Source organism: Spinacia oleracea, chromosome 5 (genome assembly GCF_020520425.1).
Source record: "Spinacia oleracea cultivar Varoflay chromosome 5, BTI_SOV_V1, whole genome shotgun sequence".
In the NCBI taxonomy this organism is placed as follows: Eukaryota; Viridiplantae; Streptophyta; class Magnoliopsida; order Caryophyllales; family Amaranthaceae; genus Spinacia; species Spinacia oleracea.
In genome coordinates, this window is record NC_079491.1 from 87,872,929 (window position 1) to 87,900,497 (window position 27,569).

At 37.9% G+C, this 27,569-nt stretch overlaps 1 long non-coding RNA gene across 2 annotated transcripts; it reads left to right on the forward strand.

Annotated features, from left to right (window-relative positions):
• The first annotated feature begins 868 nt into the window (after window positions 1-868).
• LOC110800030 (uncharacterized) lies at window positions 869-26,431 on the forward strand. 2 transcript variants are annotated; one of them, XR_008921142.1, is made up of 6 exons: window positions 869-1,046; window positions 1,531-1,647; window positions 2,619-2,691; window positions 2,848-2,893; window positions 25,583-25,700; window positions 26,043-26,431. It is a non-coding gene; the product is annotated as an uncharacterized lncRNA (long non-coding RNA). The 2 variants fall into 2 exon arrangements; XR_002536532.2 differs by having other exon boundaries at window positions 875-1,647.
• The last annotated feature ends 1,138 nt before the right edge of the window (window positions 26,432-27,569 follow it).

Genomic DNA, 27,569 nt, shown 5'->3' on the forward strand with positions numbered 1-27,569 from the left:
TGAGTTTCCAAGACTAATACCAATTTATTTACACACATTTAAGGCTCATTGGGTCTTTATAAGTCATTTTTAGGCTAAAATGACATTTTCGCTCCCAACTTTGAACTAACAAACTTAAGGACTCATTTCCAACTTATTACATGATTAACATGATTATTTTTAACTTTTTCAGACTCATTCCAATCTATTTATGCACATTTAAGGCTCATTGGGTCGTTATATGTCATATTTAGGCTAAAATGACATTTTCGCTCCCAGTTTTGAACTAAAGAACCTAAGGACTCATTTTAAAACTTTTATATGATTAATATGCTTATTTTTAAGTTTCCAAGACTCATTCCAATCTACTTATGCACATTTAAGGCTTGTTTGGTCGATATAGGTCATATTTAGGCTAAAATGAGGCATTTTCGCTCCGAAATTTGAAATAAAGAACCTAAGGACTCATTTTAAACTTATTAAATGTTTAACATGCTTAGTATTAACTTCCTAAGGCTCATTCCAATCTATTTATGCACATTTAAGGCTCATTGGGTTGTTAATTATAGGTCATATTTAGGCTAAAATGACATTTTTGCTCCCAACTTTGAACTAAAGAACCTATGGACTCATTTTAAACTTACACGACTACAAAAATGTCATTTTATAGCCTTTCTTTAATAGCGCTTTTACCCCTTCTGCTATTAAAGATATAAAATACACCATATTATAGCGCTTATTTTATAAGCGCTGTCATATCTATAAACATATTATGGCGCATACAAATTGAACGCTTTCATTTCCTATAATCATTATACCATAATAAACTGTTATTAAAAATTAAAAATTAAATTACAACTTAGAAAAATTAAAAAAGGGGGAAATTTGGGTTCTATTTCTTCCGTTTTCTTCTGCTCCCCCCACCCACCCACAAAAAAACCCTTTGCTTTTCTCAGTTCATCTGAAGTGTCTTCTTTTCTCTCTCCGGCTCTCCCCTCTTTCTCTTCAAACAAAATCGACGAATTCGAAAATACAGGAAGATCCATCAAATTGTTGTCCAAATCAAGGTTTTTGTCAAAGTGTTAATTCGTCAAAGCTTTTTTTTATAATATATAACCACATTTTCATGGCTGATCCATGTTTAAGCTAAGTTTATTTCTCACTTTATTTTTCTTTGATGTAGTTAATTTCTGTCTCCCTTTCCTTGACTTTGTTGATTACTTTTCGATTTTAACACTACAAGAAATTGTACTATTAACGACGGGAAATCCCGTCGCGAAAGGCCAATAATCATTGATTAACGACGGGATTTCCTGTCGCGAACCCGTCATAAAAGGGGGTCGTCGTTAATAGAAATCCCGTCGTAAATCCGTCGTAAACCCGTCGTAAAAGACATTTGCGACGGTTATTCCCGTCATTGTTTGGTTGTTAGCCCCGTCGCAAAAGGCTTTTGCGACGGGATTTTTGACCCTTCGTAATTAGGTTGTCGTTAAAGATACAAATTCTTGTAGTGTAATTATGAATTAGTTGTTTTGTGAATTTCAATTGCAGGAGAGTATCTGTTTGAAGTTTTTCTAGGGTTTCTGTAGGTGTTCCATTAATGGCTGCTCCACCTACGAGAGCTCGCGCTGATTATAATTATCTCATCAAGCTCCTTAGGCGATAGTGGTAATGTGTTTGTTTTTATTTATTTTTGATTGAAAATGCGATTTTTTTTGTTTTATTGGTAGATATTTGTTTGATGAATTTTGTCAATTTGCGATATTCGTGGCATTGTGTGTGTTTGGATGGATTTGGTTTGCTATTGTGGAAAATGTATGATCATGTGCTCCAAGTTATGTAGATTTCTCATGATTATTTATGGTTATGTAATGAACGATAATTTGAGGATTGATGCAGCTGAACTAGGGGTAGTTTTAAATATAAGTTGAAAATATCGATAGAATCAACTGGTCACGGTTCAATTTGGAAATGATTGATTACCTGTTTGGGGTGTTACATTGAGAAAATTGTCTAAATGTTTGTCTTTTTCACTGTATAGGCATATAACTTTGAAAGGATGCAAGTGTTTTTTTCTTATACGGTAACACCTTATCATCATTGTTTGCTGTGTGAAAATTGTTAATTTATGGAATTGGAAAACTTAGAATTTATGATCATTGTTCAGCACACTCCAGATAGTCTTTAACCCCTGCATTTGATGTATTAAAGGAACCATCAGTATGTATGTCCGTCCGTGGTACATTATGGTGTACTCGTGTTATTAGCTACATTTGAATGTGAGTTATAGAAGAGAAAGAGAAGTTGGAATTCCTTTTAAGTAGTGTCACACTCCTAGCCATTTCCTTAAAGCAGCACCAGTAATACTTAGCACCATTTTTTTTCAAAGTGCTTGATACTTGCCACTCTACGAATATGACAGCCTTTTTTTGCATGACTTAGAAATCAGAACGTTTTTAGGCTGTGAATTGTGAAATCATTATTTTCTCAAATTGACATCAATTACAGTGAAGTAGTTTTTAATCTCGTTGCCTAGTTATACGTGCTTAACTGTTGCACTGTTGTCAACTGTTTGGACAAGAATCTCTACACTTATTGGTATTTTGGATGCGGTTTCACCATGTCAATTGCATTTGCAGGTATGGGTAAGAGTTGCCTCCTCCTGCGGTTTTTTAATGGTTCCTTCACAACGAGTTTTATCACAACCAATGGGTAGGTTTATTACTTGGGTTGGTGACATGAATATTTGTTGATTTTACATTTAAGAATTTGAACATACTCCTGAGTTTGCTATAATGTACTTCCTTGAGTAGTATTGATTTTAAGATTCTGACCATAGAACTTGATGGCAAGCATATTTAACTTCAGATATGGGATACTGCTGGTCAGGAATGGTTCAGGACTCTCAAAACAGGTAATTGCTCAATGTTATGCATGTGGTTTTTATTTTAGTTTACCATTCAATTCATACCCTCAATCAATTTCAACACTATATATTGCATAAATATCTTCCTGAATCAATTCTTCGCCCAGATATATGATTATGTTGAAATAGAGTTAACTTTCTCCTACAGAATGACACAGGAAAGAGCCAGGAATAATATTGTTAATACAAACATTCTTCAAATTGAAAAGTTAATAAGCTATCTTTAATAATGTTCTTCTCCAAAACATACTACTTAAACCTGAATGCTGAAGGGGGGTTGGGGGAGGCGGGGGGGTGAGTTTGTTTTAATATCCGATATTGATCAATCTCTCACACATGAGTATTAAAGCCACTAACTGAATTAATGGTTGGTTTAAGTTAGTATTGAATATTGACTTAAACTTTTCTTATTCTCTTGCCTGATTTTTGTGTTTTCAATTAAAGGTTGGTTTAAGTTAGTATTGAATACTAAGCATTGTCAGGGTCGTGTATAGATACTATCATCAAAAGCTCATGTATAGAGACTATTGTGAGGGGGTCGAAAAAGCACGAGGCTAATGCGTGACCTCGTCCCTCGTGGGTGTGACGTTTCTTTTGTCAAATCAAGTGTAATTGGATTTCCTGTGAGTTTACACCCAATCGACTAGTAATATAGGAGTCGCCATTCAGTTTTTAACGACAATGAGAAAAACTGACAAAACCCAGTTATCGTGACATAAAGGGAGTGCAATTATGTTTGACCACGACGGCCATAGGTTCCCTTGTGATCCCTGGTGTGGGGATCTCTCAACGTACACCCGCACGGTAGAGATTGAGGGTTCGGGGGACTGTAACTACCGAGAGGAGTACTCGCTCTTCGATAACTCCAGAGGCAGGATATCCTTACTAGCTCAGCATAAATAATGGAAGGGACATGCGTTAACTATGAACTAATCTGAATCGATTTTACCAATATGCAACACATAATACTAGATTGATCGCGATTATCTGATTTAGATTGTTTTAAGGGACCTAGCATGATAGTTCAATTTCCCAAAATATTATCTTTATTAGGCGTGATAGAACAATCAGATTAAATAGTTTAACAGTTTTATAAAAGGGCGAGGAAAGCGATAAAATCATGCGAAGGGACACATTACGACGCACCCTTGAGAGGTGTGTCATGGTTCTTAGAAAACTAACCACTTTGGCTTTGCTATTTCTCCTTTTATTTAACGAATCTCAAGTTTCCGGGCTTAATTCTTCAGCTACAAGGGACAGGATACGTTCTGTTCGATTTTTGGATCGATTGCGACAGAACGCGGGATCAATTTCGCAGCGTGAGGCTTAGGCTTAGGGGTTGGAGTCAATACTCAGAATATGAATTGTGTGTTGTATTCACATCGAATTTGGGGCTGTATTTATAGGGAAGAGTTCGTGGAAATATAGAATTGTAGAGCTCTAATCCAAGAAGAATTAGGAGAGAACACGTACCCAGGTATTTTCAGCGCCCAGGGTTGGGCGTTAAACATTTCGGCGCCCAGCTCTGGGCGTTGGAAATGGGATCCAGGCAATATCAGCGCCCAGGGCTGGGCGTTGAAAATGATGTTTGGGCCGAGTTCTTTGTCAGATTTGGACTCTTAGAATCCGGAGTGTTTGAGACTTATCCGAGTCTTTTAGTGCGCTTTAACTTTATGACGGAATGCGTATGGGCCCGTTACGAACTCTAGGTTCGTTAGGATTTTAATTAATACGTAACTTTTATTTTCGAATTATACTAGGAACAGGATTCCTCTTGCAAATTCTATCTCTTTTAGGATTTATGTTGGAGTGCAACACCTAATTCTGACAGGTTTCTATCTTTTATGACTTGCCACTTTTATCAACTACCTATTACGACAATTACTATTTTTATTAGGTTTCTATAAATAGCAGGTTTGGGTGAAATGAAAAGGGTGATCGAGATTCGTTATTTTATAGGAGATGCGTTGCCAAGTGGAGATTTATGTTCTCATCATCGAACCTTCCCTTTCGGGAATTGGGACAAAAGTAGGTGTCTACAGTTAGCCCCCACTTTGACTGAGTCTCGGGATGAGACGATGGTCAAAGTACTGGACGGAGTGCGTCACACAAGCCATAGTGTAGGTGACTTGTTTTGCGAGGGTCTCACGAGCCCCCGAGTGATAACATTTGACTTAAGGGTCATCACTTGAAGTGTCGACATATCCCTCACGTGTCATTGAGATTTTTCAACGGATAGTATAGAAACTCCCTCACTTTGTCATTGGAAGTATCTAAAGAGGCGTAGAAACTCCCTCACTTTGTCATTGGGAGTAGCTACAGATGTTTTCGAAATAAAGCTATAAAGTGTAATTGGTCCTGGCCAAGCCCAATCACGAGATAAAAATGTTTTTAAAGATTCTCATTTTCAGGGTTAGCTAAACGAGAAAACCCCCTTGTTTTTATGGGACGTAAAACGAAGGAAAATCCAGCACATCGTTCTTTTTTAGAAAAAATGGAAAACCAATCCATTAATTTTTGGAAAAAAGGAAAACTACTCACATCGCTCTTTTTTGGAAAAAACGGAAAACCAATCCTTTAATTTTTGGAAAAAAGGAAAACTACTCACATCGCTCTTTTTTGGAAAAAACGGAAAACCAATCCTTTAATTTTTGGAAAAAAGGAAAACTACTCACATCGCTCTTTTTTGGAAAAACGGAAAACCAATCCTTTAATTTTTGGAAAAGGGAAAACCAGAAAAAGTTATCGCTGCACCGACTAAGGACCTGCGCGGTTAGTGGCGCAGACCCCGCCGGCTAAAGATGGCGAGCCTGTCCGCTAAGGGTGGACGCCCCGTCCGAAAGAAGTGGACGAATCTGTTTTGAAGTTTGTTTGCTTTTTCTTTTAAAATAAGGACCTACGCGGTTTGTGACGTAGACCCCGCCGGCTAAAGATGGTGAGCCTATTTTGAATTTGCAGATTTTATTTTTCGAAAACTGAGGACCTGCGCGGTTAGTGACGCAGACCCCGCCCGCTGAAGGTGGGCGAGCCTGTTTTTGTTTTTTGAAGAATTTATTTTCTTTCGAGGGATGCTCGGATTTAGTTGCAACCTGAATGTGGGTTGACAACGTGCTTAGACGGACCATTGTCTCGTGGTCATCATCTTTCATGGTTTTGAGCTATTCTTTACGGCTCAAATTTTTCCACTACTTGGGTCCTTGATTAGGGGACTATGTATAGGTATCAACGGCGACCTTTGTCTTGAGGTCGTAATCCGGTTTTATCTTTTGAGGTTATCCAAACACGGGACTTCGTACAGCGTAGTCTGGGAATATTGTTTTAACTTTGCATACTCTCTTTTGAAATATATATTTTCTCTCGAGCCCCCAAGCATTCGTGCTTGATGGTCATTTCTTGTCAAAGAGATTCCTTGGGGATACGCATTTTGTGATGTCCTTGATCATGTTTGGGATTGTGCTCGTAAGTGCGAGCTATCTTTGTAGTGGTGTGCTACTCTTAACAAAGCCGTGAGGTGCGACTTTTAGTAAAGAAATCGGCAATTTTCGAGTCGAATGGATACGGCAGGGCCCTATAGAAAATCAGAGCCTTTTCTGGGTCTGGGCCCATGCCTGGGCGTTAAAGATTTCGGCGCCCAGCGCTGGGTGCTGAAAATGATTTCTGGCGAGGTTTCTTGATGACACGATTGGCCTCTTGTTCGTTCGTTTTCTTTTTTTCTTTTCGTCTAGAGATTCTTTTTTTTTGGAACGAACCGTTCATTTGAGATCACCGTTGATTGGTGAATAATTATTTCTCGAGAAACCGTAGCCTAATAGTGGACCAACCGTGTTTATTATTTCCTTATTCGTTTTCCATTTCTTAGCTTAGAACGATTGTGGGATTAATCTTCAACGCCCAAAGTCAGGCGTGGGATTTGGCGTCGGAGTTGATGATTGGGCAGATCTGCCTCTTTTCCGCTCGCTTATTTCACTTGGAGATTCTACGTATTCTCTTCTCTTTTGTTTTTCTTTATTTTAGGAACGTAGAATTTTATTAGAGATCACAATGAGCTGAGTGATCGTCATGATTTCTCGAGAAGCCGTAGCCGATTGGTGGACTACGGTGTTTGTCGCTTTGGGGCGCTTAATTGAAGGAACTGTCGCTCTTAAGGCGTGCAGTTATTGCAATAGTTGGGCGAGTCTATATGGCCCGAGGAACATACCTTGAGGCGTATATTTTTGATCGCTCGTATATATTTTTTTCTTTTGAACTCGTTCATGAATGTTTGATACTTAGAATGATGATATGTATGTGCGAACGAGCGTTCATAGAATGACCTTTGTGTGCGGTCCATTAATCAGTTTGCTTGAATCATTTTTTTTTAGCAACGACTGATTTTGAATAGTGTGCTTAGAAGCTTGATAGGGTTCAGGCCTATTCATGAAGTGGGCTCAAGTATCGTGCCCTTTCGATTGTTCAAACATTTGCTTCGAGATTTTTTATTTTGCTATGGTCGTTTCGTAGCTTGGAGCCCCAAAGTATGCATGTTGGGATCGATGCTTCCTTTTGGCGTACGATTTTTGTAGGTTCTTTCGAGAAAGATGCCTTGGGGTTCCGCTCATGTAGGTGCGAGCTATCCCTTCCGTGGTAGGTAATATTTTGCTACCTTTAATCCTTAATGTAGAAGTCGTGTGGCCCGCATTTTGAATTTGGGCGATAAGTAATCTTTGCCTCTTGCTCTTGGTCGTGCCCGCATTAGTGCAATATGCCTTACTATTTTATTTTTTTAGACTTGTCCGTGGGATGGTTGAACTTATGGTGCGACGTAGGCTTGTGTGGCCTAACAACATGTATTAGAATATTTCTCCAAGTGTTGGGATATCATTATTATTTTTTGCATTGGAGTACTTCATCACGCCTCGTTCAGGTCCTCGAACAAGTGTAGCACCTTCTGCGTGGGTGTGCACGGCTTATTACTTCGTTCGATGCGAGGATTCATAGATGTTCCTTTTTTTTGTTTATCCTTGAATTTTCTTTCGCTTTTGCTTTGGAACGGCGTAGACTGTGTAACGGGCGCTTGTAGGGCGAGTGTTATGTGCAGTAGTTTGATCGGAGTTTTGGTGACTCGCGATTTTCAGTTACCCTTGATAGTGGGGTGACTTTATATATTCTAAGTAGTGCTTAGAATTTTGGAGGGGTTGTAGCCATTCTAAGGTTCGTTTTACACGATTAAAGCTTAGGATTGTGCCCCTATGACGTGTGTATAGCATTAGCGTCGAGAATTTGCGATAAAATCGTCATTTCGAGCATTTTTAGAGTGTATTTCTCAAGCCCCCAATTGTAGCTACGGGATTGGCTTGGTGCTATAATGCTTGGCATAAGTTTTTATGCATTCATGGTGACATGGATCATGAATAGTTTGAACCAGACTCGTTTAGTGCGAGGCACGTTCGAGTAGTGATTTGCTACTTCTCTTGTAAATGTCGTATTGTGCGACATCGCCATGGTCAAGGTAGTCACATGTTGAAGTGTGCCTTGACCAAAAGCTAGGTACCTTTCTTTACCCATAATCATATTTAGAAATATCTTTGACTCATTTGCAACATCGAGATAAACGCATACTTAGATTAAACCAATGACACTTTATTATGTTCAAAGAAGTCTTTGAAAATTATTTGAAATCCGAGTCCTACTGTGTACAATCCGAGGTGTCCTAAGTAAGTTGACTCATAGAAGGGTTCGTACAGGATTACATGAGTGAATCAAAATACTGTTATGATTTTTGAAATGCTGTCTAAGGATTTGCTGGAAGCCAGGGTGCAGGCGTCAAGATATTACTTGTGCCCGTGTGGCACATGTTTTAGGCTTTTAGGGCCATCTTTTCCAGAATTGCGGGAATATAAATCGTTTTCAAATTGACTTAGATTTACTTGGTGTATGTCTGCACAAAAGGTCAAGGTATACTTAGTTCTTTCCCTAGCTCTTTCATTTCAATTTTTTAGCCCCCAGTTGCTATTATGTCTTTCCCATTAACGATGCTTTTAGATTTCGATTTTAGATGCCCGTGTCATATTTCTGAGTAGGGTGAGCCTTGGTTAAGTGCCAAGTCCTATTGACAATGTCTGATTTTTTCAAAGGGGATTCGCAAGAATTTGAATTACCATGAACGGATACCCTGAGTTCGAAGGAACGATGGGCGATGCCGTAGAACAATCCTCTTTATTGCAAGCTTACTGCCTTTACTACTTGTTGGAGATTATGACTGTGTCTAGTGGTGAAAGAAGGTCTTTAAGCGACCGACTATGTCTAGTGGTGAAAGAAGGTCTTTAAGTGAGTTAGTTCCCTTTAGGGAGGGTCAAGTCGAGTACTTTAGAGGTCATGGACGCTTGCGCTAGCCCCCCCATTCAATTGAGGCAAAGCGATCTTTTGAGTCTTGGCTAAGTGCCTAGGAGTGTGAGTGCTCCTTCTGGAAAGGGTACGTACCCTTATTATGTTTTCGATGTGTGCTAATTTTGGCATCTTGATGACTTGGATTCTTCCTTTGACTTAAATTTTTCTTTGACTTGCATTGCAAGTAATTAAATTTCAATAAGGGACTTTATTTTTTATTCTTGTTATTCTATAGGCTTTAATATTTTTGCAAATTGGTTGGACCAAATCATGGATTGCCTACGTATCCGCCTTAAATAGATTTAATTTGGAATCAGGTCTTGCGTAGTTCTTAGCCAGAAAATGGTTTCTTAGAATTCCGATTTTAAACAAGTACGTTCGAGTGGAAATGTAATGTTTGAAATAGGGTGAAATAAGTGAAGTTTATTATTATTTTAATCTGCCGCTTTGCCGTAAGACAATTTTTTTTTTAAGTACATGTTTTTGCACAAAAATCTTTTCATGGTTTTTTTGGTACGTATATATTTTCATGTGTTTTTTGGTACGTATATCTGAATGCGTGTTGTACCCCTCCAAGTGTTCGTTATTTTTCCGTGCATGTGCGGATAAAATGACGAGCACTTCTGGACAAAATTTGGCAAGCAGAGAGATTCAGCGCCCAGGCTGGGGCGTTAAAGATTTCGGCGCCCAGCTGTGGGCGCTGAAAATGATTTCTGGGCGGATCTTTTTTGGTGCGCTAAATGCTTCTTTTTAGACGAACTTTTAAAGGCGCTTTGCAAAGTTTGCTTTTTTATTATTTATTATTTTTTTTTGTACTTTTCATTTGTCTTCTTTTTTATTCGTGACTCAAGACGGTTTGAAAGATGGGTTGAATGAGATAGGATAATTTGTATAGGTATTGGTCAAGCATGAGGATTATATCTGCTAGGACTCACAATTTGCAGCCTCAAGCTAGTGTCATGAGTTTACATCAACCAAGGCCAATGAGTAGTATGGGGACGGCTCAAGGGTATATCAACAGGATGTATACAAACCAATTATATGGTCATTATGCTAATGGTGGTGTAAGATCAGGTTTGAGCTTTGGAAATGATGGGTATGACGCACGTGTCAATGGCCGTACGTGGTTTGCAGTTGATAACAAGTCCAAGAACAAGAGTCGAGGTAATGGTTTCTTGGGTTATGGCAATGAGAACATGGATGGGTTAAATGAGCTGAACAGGGGCCCCAGAGCGAAGGCGTCTAAGAACATAAGGATTGGAAAGGGTAGACATCGTAGAACTTTATGTAGTTTTTGTGGCATGATTTGGATTGGTTTACTCAATTCTTTTCCTTCGTTTACTTGGGTAAATTTCGCACTTTGGGAGGTACGGGCTAAGTATTTCATGGATCGCTTTTTTCGCTCTTCCTTTTCTCTTTCTCTTTTTTTCTTTTTTGCTTGGGATTCCCCCCTTTTTATTTGGGCTAAAAGGTGGATGGTTGTGGTCTTTGAGTCACGAGGCGAGACTGAGTGAGCCTCGTTTGGTAGGCCTATAGTGGACCTTTAATTTTAGTAGGCCTAGGGTGGACCTTTAATTTTAATAGGCCTAGGGTGGACCTTTAAATTGTCTTACTTTGCAAGCGTATTTAGTAGTTTCTTAAAATATAGCGTAGATTCAAAATGTTGTTTTTACTTTATTGAAATTTAACGAAAGAATTACATCGAAAATAATTTTTTTTTCTTTTCAGACTCCAGTTTCTGGGATTTAATTGGAAGTTGTGATTTAGACTCAAACTTTCATTAATCTTTCTGATTATAACCCGTGTATGAATATAAGGAGGTGGCCTAGACTCAAAATAATGTCGTGGCGTAAGCCTATAATACTTGACCAAGCGACTCCCAAACTTAGGCTAATTGGACCATAACTTTTGTTGGTTGACACTTTAGATTTTAACCCTTGGGTGTTCATTTGTCATGCGCCATTTTGCTTAATGTTGGCAAGGTAGTTAGTTGGGGAGATCGAATTTTCATTTTTGCAAGACTAGAATCATTAGTGCGGCTTCCCTCTTAGTGTGTATTGCTTTATCCCAATGGTAGCCTTATGGCATGCCGATTTGGGTATTTTCATGGTTCATCATGTTGCGTTCATGGAAAATCTTTTAGTCCGTACTTAGGAGTATTTCAAGGAGCGAGTGGCTCGAGAGGACTATGATAGTCGTGACCCAATGTGATCCTAAGCCTTGAGGCTATTAAAAATTTTTGCTAACGGTATTGACACCTTAGGCTCACTTTGAGGGTTGTGCGACTTTGGAGGAACGATTTTCAGAATGTGACTGTTTCCATTTGGCAAATACTTGAATTACGTAATATATTATTTTTATTGGTGAGAGAGTATTGAGGCCGTAGATTCTTAGCAAGGGATGACAATTACATGTGGGTGCTTATTGATTTAAATGTTAGGAAGAGAGACTCAATATGGTTTAACCTTTTAACTTGCAGAACGTCACCAAGCATTAGGACCGTTTCTTTGTATAAGACAACTAAGACTTAGGATTTAGATTGTACTTTGGCATAGCCTAGTCTAGACTCGGATTTATTTATTTTTTATTTGAACATTATTTTTTCTTGAAAACTTTATTCGAACATCATTTTTTAAATACTTTGCCCATGTGACATTCAAGGTTATTTTAATTAGCATGCTCGGTTTTGGTGCCGAACATTGTCGTCATAGGAGGCCTAATGACGACACAAAGAGTTGTTTATTTTATAAGTCGTTTTTAGAATTGAGTGCCTTTTTCCATACGTCCTCGCAGCAATTTTCACGATTTTTTTTTTTCATATTGCTACGTATATTTTATGCGCGGGCACCGAGGCTGTTGTGCCTGACCAAAAGGCCACGCAGCAACTTCAGCGCCCAGCAAGGGGCGTGAAAAAGATTGGCGCCCAGCCAGGGGCGCTGAAAATGCGTCCCTGACTGGTACTCGTATTCTGTTCGCGTATATTTTTTTGTTTATGCGACTTAATTTTACGTGCTTGCCTAATAACGTCCTTTACGCGTTGTGCAGCGTTGTGGGATCCGTTACAGGCCGTCCCGAGCGTCGCTTATTTTTGTGGCGATCGTTCGGGTTTGCGGAACACGTATTTTGGTATAACTCTTTGGCCGATTGGTTTATGAATGTTTGGGCAATTTTTTAAGGTCGTTGGTTTTCTAGCATTATTTGTCACACACAATCACATAATTCGCTACACATAACTTGAAGGAAATAATGCCCTTGGTCCAAGTATGCATTCTATGTTAAGTCTAATAAATGCGGTTCAGTATTAATTAACAAGTTAATAATTCAGTGAGATCAAGTGAGCTGAATGCCTAGCTAGAGGCCGTTTCAGTTCAAGTGGAATTAATGATATTAATCCACAGCTTACTCTTGACTGAACCCGTAGGTTCACACAAATAGTACGTAAACGGATCAAGTATTTAATGGCATTAAATACTCCATCTATGAATATTCGGAACCGACAGATCTTGGTTTCAGTGGGAGCTAAGATCGTCACAGGCAAGAAATGAATACTCCGGAAACGATGATATTGCCGGAAACGGAAATATGGATCGTATCGGAAATATGAATATTATCCAAGTCGTAGATGTTGCCGGAAACGGAAACATGGTACGTATCGGAAAATATTATTGGAAATGGAAATATTACCAGAATCGGAAATATTGCCGGAAACGGAAATATTGTCAGAATCGGAAATATTACCGGAATCGGAAAATAATTCCGGAAACGGAAATATTAAATATTTGTTCGAAACGGAAATTAATTCCGGAATCGGAAATATTAAATATTGTTCGTATCGGAAATAAATTCCGGAAATGGAAATTTAATCGGAAGCGTATCGTACGAATTAGCATCGGACAAGGCTTGCCGGACGAAGGCCCAGCACGAAGCCGGGGCCATCGCCCAGCAAGCATGCGCGCCACAAGCCCAGCCAAGGCAGCGGCCAGGCCTACCGCAAGGCAGGCCCAGCGCGCGCCAAGGGCCACGGCTGCGTGGGCCGTGCTGCGCGGGCTGCTGCTCGCACGCGCATGGGCAGCCCTTGTGGCTGCCGTGTGTGTGTGAGTTTGTGCTCATGCGTGATTCCTGAATCTACAAGAGTCAGTGTATGATTAAATTTCTATTCCTAATTGGATAAATTAATTAAATAGAATTCATGTAGGATTCTAATTCCAATTAATTCGCATCCTACTAGGATTACGATTCCTTTTCCATAACTCTATAAATAAAGGCCTAGGGGTCATAATTTATACACAAGTTTCAAAGTATTCAAAAGTGAGTTTTTTGAGAGAAAATCAAACACACATCTTGCTAAAAAGTGCCGAAATTTTCTAGTACCTTAAGGGCGATTCTAGTTGGTCAATCTTAAGGCGGATCCGGACGTGCTGTGGACTATCTACGGAGGGACGACACTTGGAGTCCTAAAAGACTTGTTCTTGTTCGGTTCGGGCGCAGCTAGGGAGGGCACGCAACAAAGAGTATGCATCTAAATTATGCTATATGATTATGTGTAAATAATATGTTGTCCTGAGTTAATGGTTGTTTCCGCATGATCTATGTAATGTCATATGTATCATAACCTAACAGTGGTATCACGAGCCCCTTATTATTTTCATAATCTAAATTGCATGAACATGGTTAAATATTACAAATTTGCAAGAATTAAAAGGGGTGATTAATTTTCGTAATTGTTAATTAATTGCAAATTGCGTTTATTTAATTATACGTACGCAGTTTTTCGGCAGTTTCTTCGTTACTCATCCGAATTGAGTGATTTTTGTGTCAATTCCGCATGTAAAAGGCATTCTAAAATTTTGACAAAAATAATATTTTTCTGCCGAACCCAGAATTCTCAAATTCGAAGCCCAACTATGACTTTTCGAAGGTTTTAGTTTTTCGAATGCAAAATTTCGTAAATTTAAGATGTTAAATTAAATATTTGCGATTCTTGTTGATAAATCTTGAATTTTTGATTGACCTACTGCATATGTTTAACAAGTTTGAATGCCTAGTCTTGTTAATTATGCAATCTAATTTGTAATTATGATTAATTTGTTGAAAATTAGAATAATTTAGAATTAATTTGATTTTCATAATTAATTGTAATTTAATTAGAAACCTATGATTAAAAACCACCATAAAAATTGTAAATTTACGATAAATTTTAAATTTTTATGACCTAGACTTGAATCCATATCAATCGGAAATCAATTGGATAATAAATTTTCGATTTTTTCGCCCTAAAATTATGAAATTAATAAAATTTATTAATTTGTCATTAATTTTAAATATAAATTTTAAAATTTTATGCGATTCGTTCAAATAACTTGCACGCACGAAGCAATGGACGCTTCGTGTTACCCTTAAGGGGTGTTGTATAATGCGGGCATGCGACGACGAGCAAGGGAGCTCGTCGCCCGTGCGGCACGAATGCAATGAGCAAGGGCGTAGTGCACGAGCACAAGGCAGCAGCCCTGCCTTGTGTCGTGTGCCACGAGCAATGAACGAATGGGCATGGGCGAAGGGCGAGCCAAGGCAGTCGCGTGTGGGCAGCAAGCGAGCTGCGCCACAACGCGCGCTGCCTCGCACAAGTGCGCGCAGCCTCGCGCGCAGCGAGCGCAAGCTCGCGTGCCACGAGCGCTGCGCCCAGCACTGCTCGCGCGCGCAGCGCGCGATGTCGCTCGCCCAGCGAGCGATGTCGCGCCCCAGCGAGCGATGGCTCGCGCGCGCAGCGCGCGATGTCGCTCGCCCAGCGAGCGATGTCGCGCCCCAGCGAGCGATGGCTCGCGCGCACAGCGAGCGAGCCAGCGCGCCCAGCGAGCGATCTCGCGCGCGCGCACTGCGAGCGATAGCTCGCGTGCGATGGGGCGCTGTGCGGAGGCTTGCGATAGGACAGCAGCAGCTATGCGACGAGCGCATGGGCTGCGCGCACATGGCCAGCAATGGCTGTGTGCGTACGGCCCATGGGCGTGCAACGCGTAGGGTGTTTGCGTTACGATTAGATCGTTTTGAATGTTTAATTTGAAAATTTCAGTTCACGTAATTTTAATTAATTTTAAAATTAATAATTTGAATTATTTTCTTGGATTTTAATTTTGAATATTATAATTATAATAAATGTTATTTATTCTAATTATTTTACTAAAATTAAAATCATAAATTAATTTAAAAGCGACTGAAATTAAATTAAATTTTTGGATTCAATTATAAATTTATATGAGCTTTAAATTTTAATTAAATTTGTATGTTTCCGGTTAGACTAGAAATACAATTTTATGTTTAAAATTAGTAAAGCATATGAATTTATTGGTTTGAGTGGGAGCGCTTTTTAGTCATAAACTCTTGATTAGGTCTACAAATCCTTAAGGTTAAAACAACTCGATTAGAATTAATAAGGACTGAATAATTGGTAGATTATTGGTGCCCTTGATTAATTGCTGCAAATGTTTACGTGATGCATAATGTGTTTTACTAACCAGCTATGTGGGCCATTCATGATAATGAATGGGTGAATGGTATATATTGTATATGTACTGTTTTGCAGGTTATGAAGTGACTAGTATGGCCCAAATAGGATAGAAAATATGGTCTGCGTACCATTAATTTGAATGTAATTGGTCTAAAGTACCAAAGTTATTTTCAATTCAAATATGGTCTGCGTACCATCAAATAGTTGTAATTAGTTATAACTTATCCTATTTGAAGAAAATGGTGCCTCCCACGGAGATTTTCAAGACGGACTTTGAAGTCAAAGCTTCAAGATGAAGTCGGGCCATACTAGATCACATTTATCTTATGCATGTTTTAAGTTATTTATTGCTTTAAATATGTCTTAAAATGCATGAGATCAAAGCTTGATTATGTTGCATGATTAAGGATTTTAGTTCACTTAAAATCTAACCAACATAGTAAGAGCTTAAGTTCCAAACTTAAAAAAATTGAGTTAAAAGGTGCCATGCCAAAATATACACTTGCTTGGATATCCTTTACATCAATCTAGTAATAGTTTTCGCTCAGCGAGGTGTTACTTATTGGTCCTAAAGGGGCAAGGTACACAAATAATTGTGAGTACATGTTAGTTTTGGTGAAACTCAACGATATAAGTAAGGAGTCCTTTTATGTCGTGGCAAAATCGATAGGTTTACCTAATAAGTTCTTAGACGTACCTATCAACCAAGAGTAGTTTCTAGACTATTAGCAAAAGGCTTTTGCTTACCTAAAATGTTTTAGAATTGAGTCGACAAACTGTGCTTAATTCTTCAATGGTTTTAGGGTCTTGGAATCATTTTATTCACACCTGCCGGAACAATAAAATCGAATAAAATGCTAATAACTTGTTTGAATTGCATGGTTGCTTTAATTTCAAGTTATTATTCATGATAAATGTTTAGACTTTGCATGCTTCAATGTATGTTTTAATTATTGTTTATAATTAAATATCTTGCACTGCAATAAATCCTTTTAGAAAGGTAACAGTAAATTTCCTCGATTGGTAGTGAATCCAAGAACGATTCACGGAAAAGAGAGAAAGTGAGCAATTTAAAATGTACGTTTCTTATATCGACTTTTATGGTTGTTTTCGAATATCAAAATCGAATGGCAAACCAATTGGTGCTTGTGAATTCAAAATACACTGTAGTTTTGAAATCATGAAGCATTGAGTTTAATACGCTCAGCTTTACCAATGGTTAACAACCTAATATCTTTGTCCATTTAATTCTCGAATGAGTCTAGTCCCTAGACATTCGAATAGATCGATGCTTAGAGAACTTTAGAAGCTTCTGGTAAGATCATCTAGTTGAAACAAAATATTCAACATAAATTAAAATGGTAAAGAACCTTGTTGGTGACATTGGTCATGTCTAACAAAGTATAAAAGTCAACACTAAAGAATTCAATAAGACTATAAGAAAGGTACAAGAAATAGGAAAACGAGGAACAAATGAAAGGAATTTACGATTTCGTTTCTACCTATAAGTTTATGTTTAAAGAGAAGTGACCTAGCAATCAAACTTCCTTGGTATCATATACCGCTTGAGGTTCTTACTTCGGTAATAACTCAAACAATGGAAGCTAGGATACACTAATGACCTACAAGTGGGAAATGAAGCATGGCAATGCTACATTAGTTGTAGGGTCATCTAGTTTGTTTTAAGTCCTTTCAAAGGCTGGAACTAAATGGCTATTTTGTTCCATAATCAGCATACCTAAATTTCTGCTTCAAACACAGAAAGACTCACATTCAAGAAAAACAAAAACAATGTTTGTTTGTTTATTTGAATGAAATGGTCAATTACAGGTTGAGTCAATATGCTTGATTAAAACAAACAACTCTTTAAAGAACTTTACTAGGTTCAAATCAAACCCTTGATTTGAGTTCCATTAAATCTTTGGCATTGTTGCTTAGACCATATCAACAAGTTAACATTCATAAGCTCTATTTTGATGGACTTTTGAAAGTTGGTTGATTTCTAGATCAACTTAAGACAAGCTAGTCTTACTTGTTGAAAGTAACAAAAGATATGAACTATTGTTAGAACGCCTAGACAATGGAGTTCAAAGCTAAAGAAAGATTTTATGGCTTTATTATTTCACATGGATTTGAGTGAATATAGGTTTATTTACTCAAATGTGATATAAGTTGAATCTGTTTGGCTAGTTCAAAGATTCAGAAGTATAAAATCCACTCGGCAAGAAATCATAAAGATCTAGGTTAGATCATGTTGATGATTACTTGAGACCAAATATGATCATCAATGATTGTGTGTTGTAATTTCACAATCTAGCTCCATAAGATATGGCATATCTACGTCGGAATGATCGAAGTCAATTAGTACTTGATTCGATCAATGATGAATCATAAAGACTTTTCCTATAATTTCTAAAACAAAATGCTCAACTACCACCAAACTAAACCAAATTCGTCAAAGCTATTGAAAAGTAATTTCAGAATATCTTTTCATAATATATCTAAAGAGTTCCTAAACTCAGTGGGAGCTTAGTGTTTGTTATTCAACAAACTAAGGCCCAAGCATAGATATATGTTTCATTGTGATTTATTCAAATGAGACACAAGGGTATTGTTTCTACCACGAATTTTTGAGAACATAATGTTTGTTTGCTCGAAATAATGTCCTTTTGGAGATTCGTTTCCAAAATGACAAGTGGGAGAAAATAGACCTCGAAAGTTTTCGAGGCGAACAACAAACATAAACGGACATTCCGGAGGCTTTTCGAAGTGCTTCAGAAAATCCAAACTTATTCTGAAAGGACTTTAGAAGTAGCTTTTAAAGAATAGACATCTCTTAGAAGACTTTACAAGTGCTTCAAGGAGAATAGAATATTCAAAGGACTCTCAAAGTGCCTGTTGATATTCTATTGTTTGATGTTCTATACCCAAGTAGGCATAGAGTTCAAGTCACTGGAACTATGAGATTCTTCTATTAGATAGTAAGGAAACATAGAGTTCTGGTCAATGAAACTATGAGATTCTTCTATTCGATAGTGAAGAAACCTACAACTTGCAGTCAAACTATTATCATGTAGATTAATGAGTTTATGACTTGTAAGAAAGCTATGACGAAACCTAGATTCCCTAAAATGGTTAGAGGCCATATATAGACTCAAATGTTTTAAATGGTTAGAGGCCATAAAACATACTCAATGTTTTGATGACAAAATTGAAATTTTGTTGATTTGCAAGAATAGTTTCACACCTATTGGTTGCAAGTTTGTTTTAAGGATAAAAACCATCAAACATGGAATTGTGTTCACACACATAGCTAGATTAGTTGCTAAAGGTTACAAGCAAATTCATGGCATGGATTGTGTTGAAACCTCATGCAAAATCGTAATGCTTAAGTCTATAATTCAAGCAATGATTGCATATTGGTACATATGGCAATTGGATGACAAAACGTATTCCTCAATCAAATGTTGGAATAAACTATGTACATGGTATGTCATAGGATTTGTGGATCCAAATAAATGCTTGAAAAGGAAAGCTAGCTTATGAAATCTAAGTACAGATTTAAGCAAGCAATTGGGAATTAGAAATGTATTTTAGTGAAGCTAATAAGTATTTTAGTTTCATAAAATGTACATGATTCTTATAGATATATAAGAAGTTTAGTGGGAGTACGTAAAACTTAATTGGTCCTATGTGTATCACACACATATCTCTCTATTGTGAAATAACATTCAAATGCTAAATACTTAGATTTGAGATTATTCATCAATGACGGACCAAGGCGAAACTTAGTTCATACTGGGTATTAAGATCTATTCACAAAGATCTTATGATATTGTTTTGGATTAAGTAAATGGCATTTACTAAATCAAACACGAAAGTCTCCATTGGAGATATTCGACCCATGTGAATAAATCTAAGTAAAGGATGTTTGAACTATGTATAAGCATTTACTAAGTTAAACATCAAAGGATCTAAATAAGATTCTTAACCTATATTATATGTCAAAGAATTTAGCTGGATTTAGTATCTACTGAAACTAGATAAGCTAAAGTTACATGAATAGAATTCAATTGGGAATTATTCTCCAAAAGAATTTATCATGTATGATATAATATGAGGATCGCCAAAAACGTATCGTATGACTTTAGGCATGACGAACATATACCAGTCTCTATTGATCTAAGTGAAGATCAACTAGATTGAGATCAAGAATACTTATGGTACTTGAAAAGGTACATAGGAATAGTTCTTGATTCAAGGAAATAAAGATATGCTAAATATTGATGCTACACGCATAAACACTGGCAAAGGATCAAGCAAGACCCTTTGGAGTTAACCATTGATAAGGACGAGCTATAGAGCATCGTGTTTTGAAATGGCAACATGGGTTGGAGACCATGAGTTGTTGCGTGGGAAATTAAAATATTAATTTCTATGTTCTAAGATACAGCTGGAAAGTCTTCCACATATCTGTGAACTGCTTGGATAAGTAAATCCAAACAAAGCATCACTAGCAACCTAAACAGTTGAAGTAAAAGTAATTATTGCCTAAGAAGCAATAAAACAGGGTTGTTTAAAGTTCTTCACTGAACTTGGGTAGATCACCTATCTGCTGGCTTGATAGTTCTTCATTGAAAAATGCGTAGAACCACTCTTGAAGCAAGAAAAACGTCTGCTAACTTGATGGTTCTTCATTGCAAAATGAGTAAAACCACCATCGAAGTAAGAAAGACTAGATCACATAATAAACAAACTCAAAAAGATCTTATCATCATATCTCGAAGAACATTCGATGAAAAGGATATTAAGATTGGCAAAGCATGATAACTAAACCTATGCAACAAGTGAGAAGCAACACTCACGTTGTAGCACTGGAAATCAAGCATAGCTTTGAATTCCATGAAATGTTTTAAAGATGGGTTAGAGGCCCATGGTTATAAAACAATGGGGTTAAACATTTATCATATATGAAATGTATTTTCATATTCCATTTAATCTTGGTTTAGTATTAAATGATGAGTCCCTTCAACTTGACGATATATTCAAGATAGACTGTCAGGACCAGTCCTGTGACTAAGAAATGTCTATCAAGTGAACTTGAATGTCAAAGGTTGAAAATGGTCCCTAATCGGAGTTTTCTATAAAATTGGACGCATAGAAAACGTTAGACGATTAGAGTGCAAGATGACTAGTAGTTCTGTTTCTTGAACTATGTGGACATGGCAATGTCATAATCATTTGCATAGATACTTACTTTGGGAAGACTAGTATCGGACAAGACCTATGAAACTTTACTGTAAGAGATGAAAGTCTGTCATAAGTAAATTTCATTAAATTATTAGACACTAAATCCTCAATACCTGAGTGATTTGAGATTACTTGTTTGAGAACTGGTTGCTTTGACGTTGACCAACCGTCGCACCGTAAAAGGAGGCTATAAAGGCAACGCTCAGGTAATCACCTATCAAACGAAGTCTAATCTCAAGATCGCAAGATTGGGATTGTCCTCCCATAAAACGGGATGAGATGCTTAAAAGTTGTACAAGGCCACTCGGAGAGCTAGAAACTGTGAAATGCATGGCCGTGCTCGGATGAATCATAGGCTATGATTATCTGTTTATTTGATCAGTTGAACTCTGAAACCGAGGAACACCTCTGGACATAATAAGGATGACAACTCTTACCTTATGTTCAAGAGCAAGCATCGAGCGACAAAGGAATTAGGAAATGCACACTTGTCCCTAAGGACAAGTGGGAGACTGAAGGAAATAATGCCCTTGGTCCAAGTATGCATTCTATGTTAAGTCTAATAAATGCGGTTCAGTATTAATTAACAAGTTAATAATTCAGTGAGATCAAGTGAGCTGAATGCCTAGCTAGAGGCCGCTTCAGTTCAAGTGGAATTAATGATATTAATCCACAGCTTACTCTTGACTGAACCCGTAGGGTCACACAAATAGTACGTAAACGGATCAAGTATTTAATGGCATTAAATACTCCATCTATGAATATTCGGAACCGACGGATCTTGGTTTCAGTGGGAGCTAAGATCGTCACAGGCAAGAAATGAATACTCCGGAAACGATGATATTGCCGGAAACGGAAATATGGATCGTATCGGAAATATGAATATTATCCAAGTCGTAGATGTTGCCGGAAACGGAAACATGGTACGTATCGGAAAATATTATTGGAAATGGAAATATTACCAGAATCGGAAATATTGCCGGAAACGGAAATATTGTCAGAATCGGAAATATTACCGGAATCGGAAAATAATTCCGGAAACGGAAATATTAAATATTTGTTCGAAACGGAAATTAATTCCGGAATCGGAAATATTAAATATTGTTCGTATCGGAAATAAATTCCGGAAATGGAAATTTAATCGGAAGCGTATCGTACGAATTAGCATCGGACGAGGCTTGCCGGACGAAGGCCCAGCACGAAGCCGGGGCCATCGCCCAGCAAGCATGCGCGCCACAAGCCCAGCCAAGGCAGCGGCCAGGCCTACCGCAAGGCAGGCCCAGCGCGCGCCAAGGGCCACGGCTGCGTGGGCCGTGCTGCGCGGGCTGCTGCTCGCACGCGCATGGGCAGCCCTTGTGGCTGCCGTGTGTGTGTGAGTTTGTGCTCATGCGTGATTCCTGAATCTACAAGAGTCAGTGTATGATTAAATTTCTATTCCTAATTGGATAAATTAATTAAATAGAATTCATGTAGGATTCTAATTCCAATTAATTCGCATCCTACTAGGATTACGATTCCTTTTCCATAACTCTATAAATAAAGGCCTAGGGGTCATAATTTATACACAAGTTTCAAAGTATTCAAAAGTGAGTTTTTTGAGAGAAAATCAAACACACATCTTGCTAAAAAGTGCCGAAATTTTCTAGTACCTTAAGGGCGATTCTAGTTGGTCAATCTTAAGGCGGATCCGGACGTGCTGTGGACTATCTACGGAGGGACGACACTTGGAGTCCTAAAAGACTTGTTCTTGTTCGGTTCGGGCGCAGCTAGGGAGGGCACGCAACAAAGAGTATGCATCTAAATTATGCTATATGATTATGTGTAAATAATATGTTGTCCTGGGTTAATGGTTGTTTCCGCATGATCTATGTAATGTCATATGTATCATAACCTAACATAACTAACATTACATCACGAGGCAAAATAATAATATGTCATGTAGTTTATGATAGGCTTCTATGGGTAGTATTTGCGCCGGCTTGGTACCGCTTCTATCGCAGATCCAACACATGCCCCGGTCGAGGTAGTGCCTTCAACAGACGAATTTCGCCCAAGAGGCCAATCACGATGTAAGCGAAGGGGGCATGCACCAATGACAGGGACCTAGTGGGCGAGCGATTGGGTTTGGGACGGGTGTACTACTAGCGAAAGTGCCGAGTGGACAACATTCGAAGCGTATGCACCCCCCGGTTGGCGATGGGTATCCTTAGTCCCAACTCCCGAGATGAAACATCCCAAGGGAGCCAAGATTCGTTATGCGGTTCTGTCCGTTCACATTAATATGCTGATTTTCAGGTCGTCCCAACTTGATGGGGAAATAAACGCGAGGTAGGATCGTTTCACCCTTCGGCTATTTTGATTACCTACGAGCACGAGTATTTCCTTCACTATCCCCAGCGGAGTCGCCACTGTGAGGGGGTCGAAAAAGCACGAGGCTAATGCGTGACCTCGTCCCTCGTGGGTGTGACGTTTCTTTTGTCAAATCAAGTGTAATTGGATTTCCTGTGAGTTTACACCCAATCGACTAGTAATATAGGAGTCGCCATTCAGTTTTTAACGACAATGAGAAAAACTGACAAAACCCGGTTATCGTGACATAAAGGGAGTGCAATTATGTTTGACCACGACGGCCATAGGTTCCCTTGTGATCCCTGGTGTGGGGATCTCTCAACGTACACCCGCAAGGTAGAGATTGAGGGTTCGGGGGACTATAACTACCGAGAGGAGTACTCGCTCTTCGATAACTCCAGAGGCAGGATATCCTTACTAGCTCAGCATAAATAATGGAAGGGCTATGCATTAACTATTAAACTAATCTGAATCGATTTTTAGCAATATGCAACAGATAATACTAGATTGATCGCGATTATCTGATTTAGATTGTTATAAGGGACCTAGCATGATAGTTCAATTTCCCAAAATATTATCTTTATTAGGCGTGATAGAACAATCAGATTAAATAGTTTAACAGTTTTATAAAATGGCGAGGAAAGCGATTAAATCATGCGAAGGGACACATTACGACGCACCCTTGAGAGGTGCGTCACGGTTCTCAGAAAACTAACCACTTTGGCTTTGCTATTTCTCCTTTTATTTAACGAATCTCAAGTTTCCGGGCTTAATTCTTCAGCTACAAGGGACATGATACGTTCTGTTCGATTTTTGGATCGATTGCGACAGAACGCGGGATCAATTTCGCAGCGTGAGGCTTAGGCTTAGGGGTTGGAGTCAATACTCAGAATATGAATTGTGTGTTGTATTCACATCGAATTTGGGGCTGTATTTATAGGGAAGAGTTCGTGGAAAGATAGAATTGTAGAGCTCTAATCCAAGAAGAATTAGGAGAGAACACGTACCCAGGTATTTTCAGCGCCCAGGGCTGGGCGTTAAACATTTCGGCGCCCAGCTCTGGGCGTTGGAAATGGGATCCAGGCAATTTCAGCGCCCAGGGCTGGGCGTTGAAACTGATGTTTGGGCCGAGTTCTTTGTCAGATTTGGACTCTTAGAATCCGGAGCGTTTGAGACTTATCCGAGTCTTTTAGTGCGCATTAACATTATGACGGAATGCGTCTGGGCCCGTTACGAACTCTAGGTTCGTTAGGATTTTAATTAATACGTAACTTTTATTTTCGAATTATACTAGGAACAGGATTCCTCTTGCAAATTCTATCTCTTTTAGGATTTATGTTGGAGTGCAACACCTAATTCTGACAGGTTTCTATCTTTTATGACTTGCCACTTTTATCAACTACCTATTACGACAATTACTATTTTTATTAGGTTTCTATAAATAGCAGGTTTTGGTGAAATGAAAAGGGTGATCGAGATTCGTTATTTTATAGGAGATGCGTTGCCAAGTGGAGATTTATGTTCTCATCATCGAACCTTCCCTTTCGGGAATGGGGACAAAAGTAGGTGTCTACAACTATCATTAAAGAGGTCAATTTGCTAGGCATTTCAGGAATCTTTTGTAGTGGCATCAGATAACATGCATAGTAAACTATAAATCGAATTTCAAGAGAGTTTAGTATACTAATGAAATGAAGTCTATCTAGTCTGGCATAGTATATTTTGGTTTTCCTTGAATGGCTCTTTTATTCTTACCTAGGTGTTATTCTACAATCTCATTCATTGCATCAAACTGAGACTCTTACACAGATGGTAACATCAGTATAACATGTTTCACCATCTTGCTCTCAGTGCTGACTTACTTAGCATAATTAACCATATTTGTCACACAACTATGCAAGTGCTTGTGGGGGATTTAGGATAACTTGTATTTTTAGAAGTTCCATCTCTGGGAACCACTTGCTACAGGATGGTGGTACACTGGTACCAGCCCTTGTAATTTAACTACCGTTCTTTCCACTGCCTCTTCAATTTGGCTATGTACATTATATTACCAAGGTCATTATTGTTAACTTGATCCAGGGCAGAGATTGGGGATTAATAAAATTTTGGGGACTGCTTCATTAAGTAGTGTTCCTTTGCGTAGATGCTTCCTTCCATGTGATGCATTCGATTCATTTTAACCCAATTAATATTATGTAACATTATAGGAGGAAGTTTGTTGATGAATACAATGACGAGGAAGTAGAATTGACAAAAGACGAGATCAAGATGATACGTCGTATAATGAAAGGGGAAATACCACATGCCTAAACGGATCCCTATGCGGTAGTTTGCTATCTCTCTACCCTCTATGCATATGTATATTTATGATGCTACTGTAGTACTGTTTAAACTTTTGGTTCTAGATTTTCATTTTGTTGTCTTTTTAGTTAACCATACTTAATCTAAAAGGAGGATTTGTAATCATGGCACTTATCTAGGTACTCATATATATTTGAAACTAGCTAGATACATGGAATTTTGCTTTCATATATGGCATAAAACTTTTGTTAACTTTATTTTTCAATAAAGTGTTTATGGTGTTAAATCTTGAATATTTAATTTGTCTTCCCTTCTATATATGTATGATCGAATATCTTATACCCGTTATTGCGCAATACTTTTCAGATTGCCATTTTTCAAGTTGTGACAAAGAGCAAATTGCTGAAGTAAGAACTCAGAGGGTGCGCCACGTTGTTCAACAATTGTATAATATACAACTCTACTAACTAATGTATTTTGCGTTGTTTAATGTTTGTAATCTTATTTTAGAACATATCTATGTAATCGGTTTATTAAGGTTACAATTGCAAAATTCTTTTCATTGAGGTTTGTAAATTAATACAACTTTTTACTATACTCTTCAATATATATTGTTACTTTGAAATATGTAATTATTGTGTGGTATAAAATGAAATATATTGCAGCTAGTAAAATTAAAAAGAAAAAAAAAAACTAAAAAAAAAATATACTTTAATAGTGCTTTATATGCATCCGCTATTATAAAATAATTAAAAATTTGGCGGCAAAACCTTTAATAGCACACCTTTAATAGCGCTTATAATGTGCTATAAAAAATGCATTTGAATTATCCTAATAGTAATTTTGACAGCGCTTTTGAAAGGCGCTATTAAAGGTACATTTTGCTTTAATAGCGAAGCCATCAACAGCGCTGTAAAAAGCTATATTAAGCGCTATAAAATGACAGTTCTGTAGTAGTGTTATTACATGATTATTATGTTTAGTTTTAAGTTTCCAAGACTTATTCCAATCTACTTATGCGTATTTAAGGCTTGTTTGGTCGTTATAGTTCATATTTATGCTAAAATGAGACATTTTTGCTCCCAAATTTGAACTAAAGATCCTAAGAACTCATTTTATATATACTTATTACACATTGAATATACATAGTATTACTTTGTAAGACTCATTCCAAACTTAAAATAGATTGTTTAGTTTTAACTTTCTAAGACATTGTCATTAGTTGCTTGAATGCTAAAATGTGATATTTAATTTGCATTTAATCTAATGCTTAATTGAATTTTTTTTTTTTTTGTAAAGGTATATACTCCGAGGAATGCGCCTTACGCTAGTGAGGAAATTGATGTGGTTCGTGAGCAATGGGCTAAGTTTTTTACCAGCAAGTATTATATTAAAATGTATTCGTACGTTGAAATTGGATCGTATATTTAAATGTAGTACATGCACTTTTGTTTTGGGATACTTATATGTATATAAACCACCAGTTATTGTTTTTAAATTTGTTCTACAGGTTGCGATATTCTACTATTGTTGTTGACAGGTTCTTATATTTGGTGCAAGGCACTCTAGGTATAGATAAATAAAACTAAAATTTTCCCGCCAAAAGCACGGCTTTGTTGCAGGGGACATATACTCGTTCGCTGTAACAACTATGTGAAAATAGGCAAAAATGAAGACTTTTTCAGGGGACATATTGTTGTCACCTACAACAGGGTAGGTCTGTTGCATCGTACAAGTTGTTGTTCGCTGCAACAAACCTACCCTGTTGCAGCGTACACCAATTTGTATGCTGTAAGAGGTCTTGATTTTTGCCTAATTTTACACACTTGTTGCAGCTTACATATATATGTACGTTGTAAAAAAGCACTTTTTACAGCGAACAATGTACGCTGC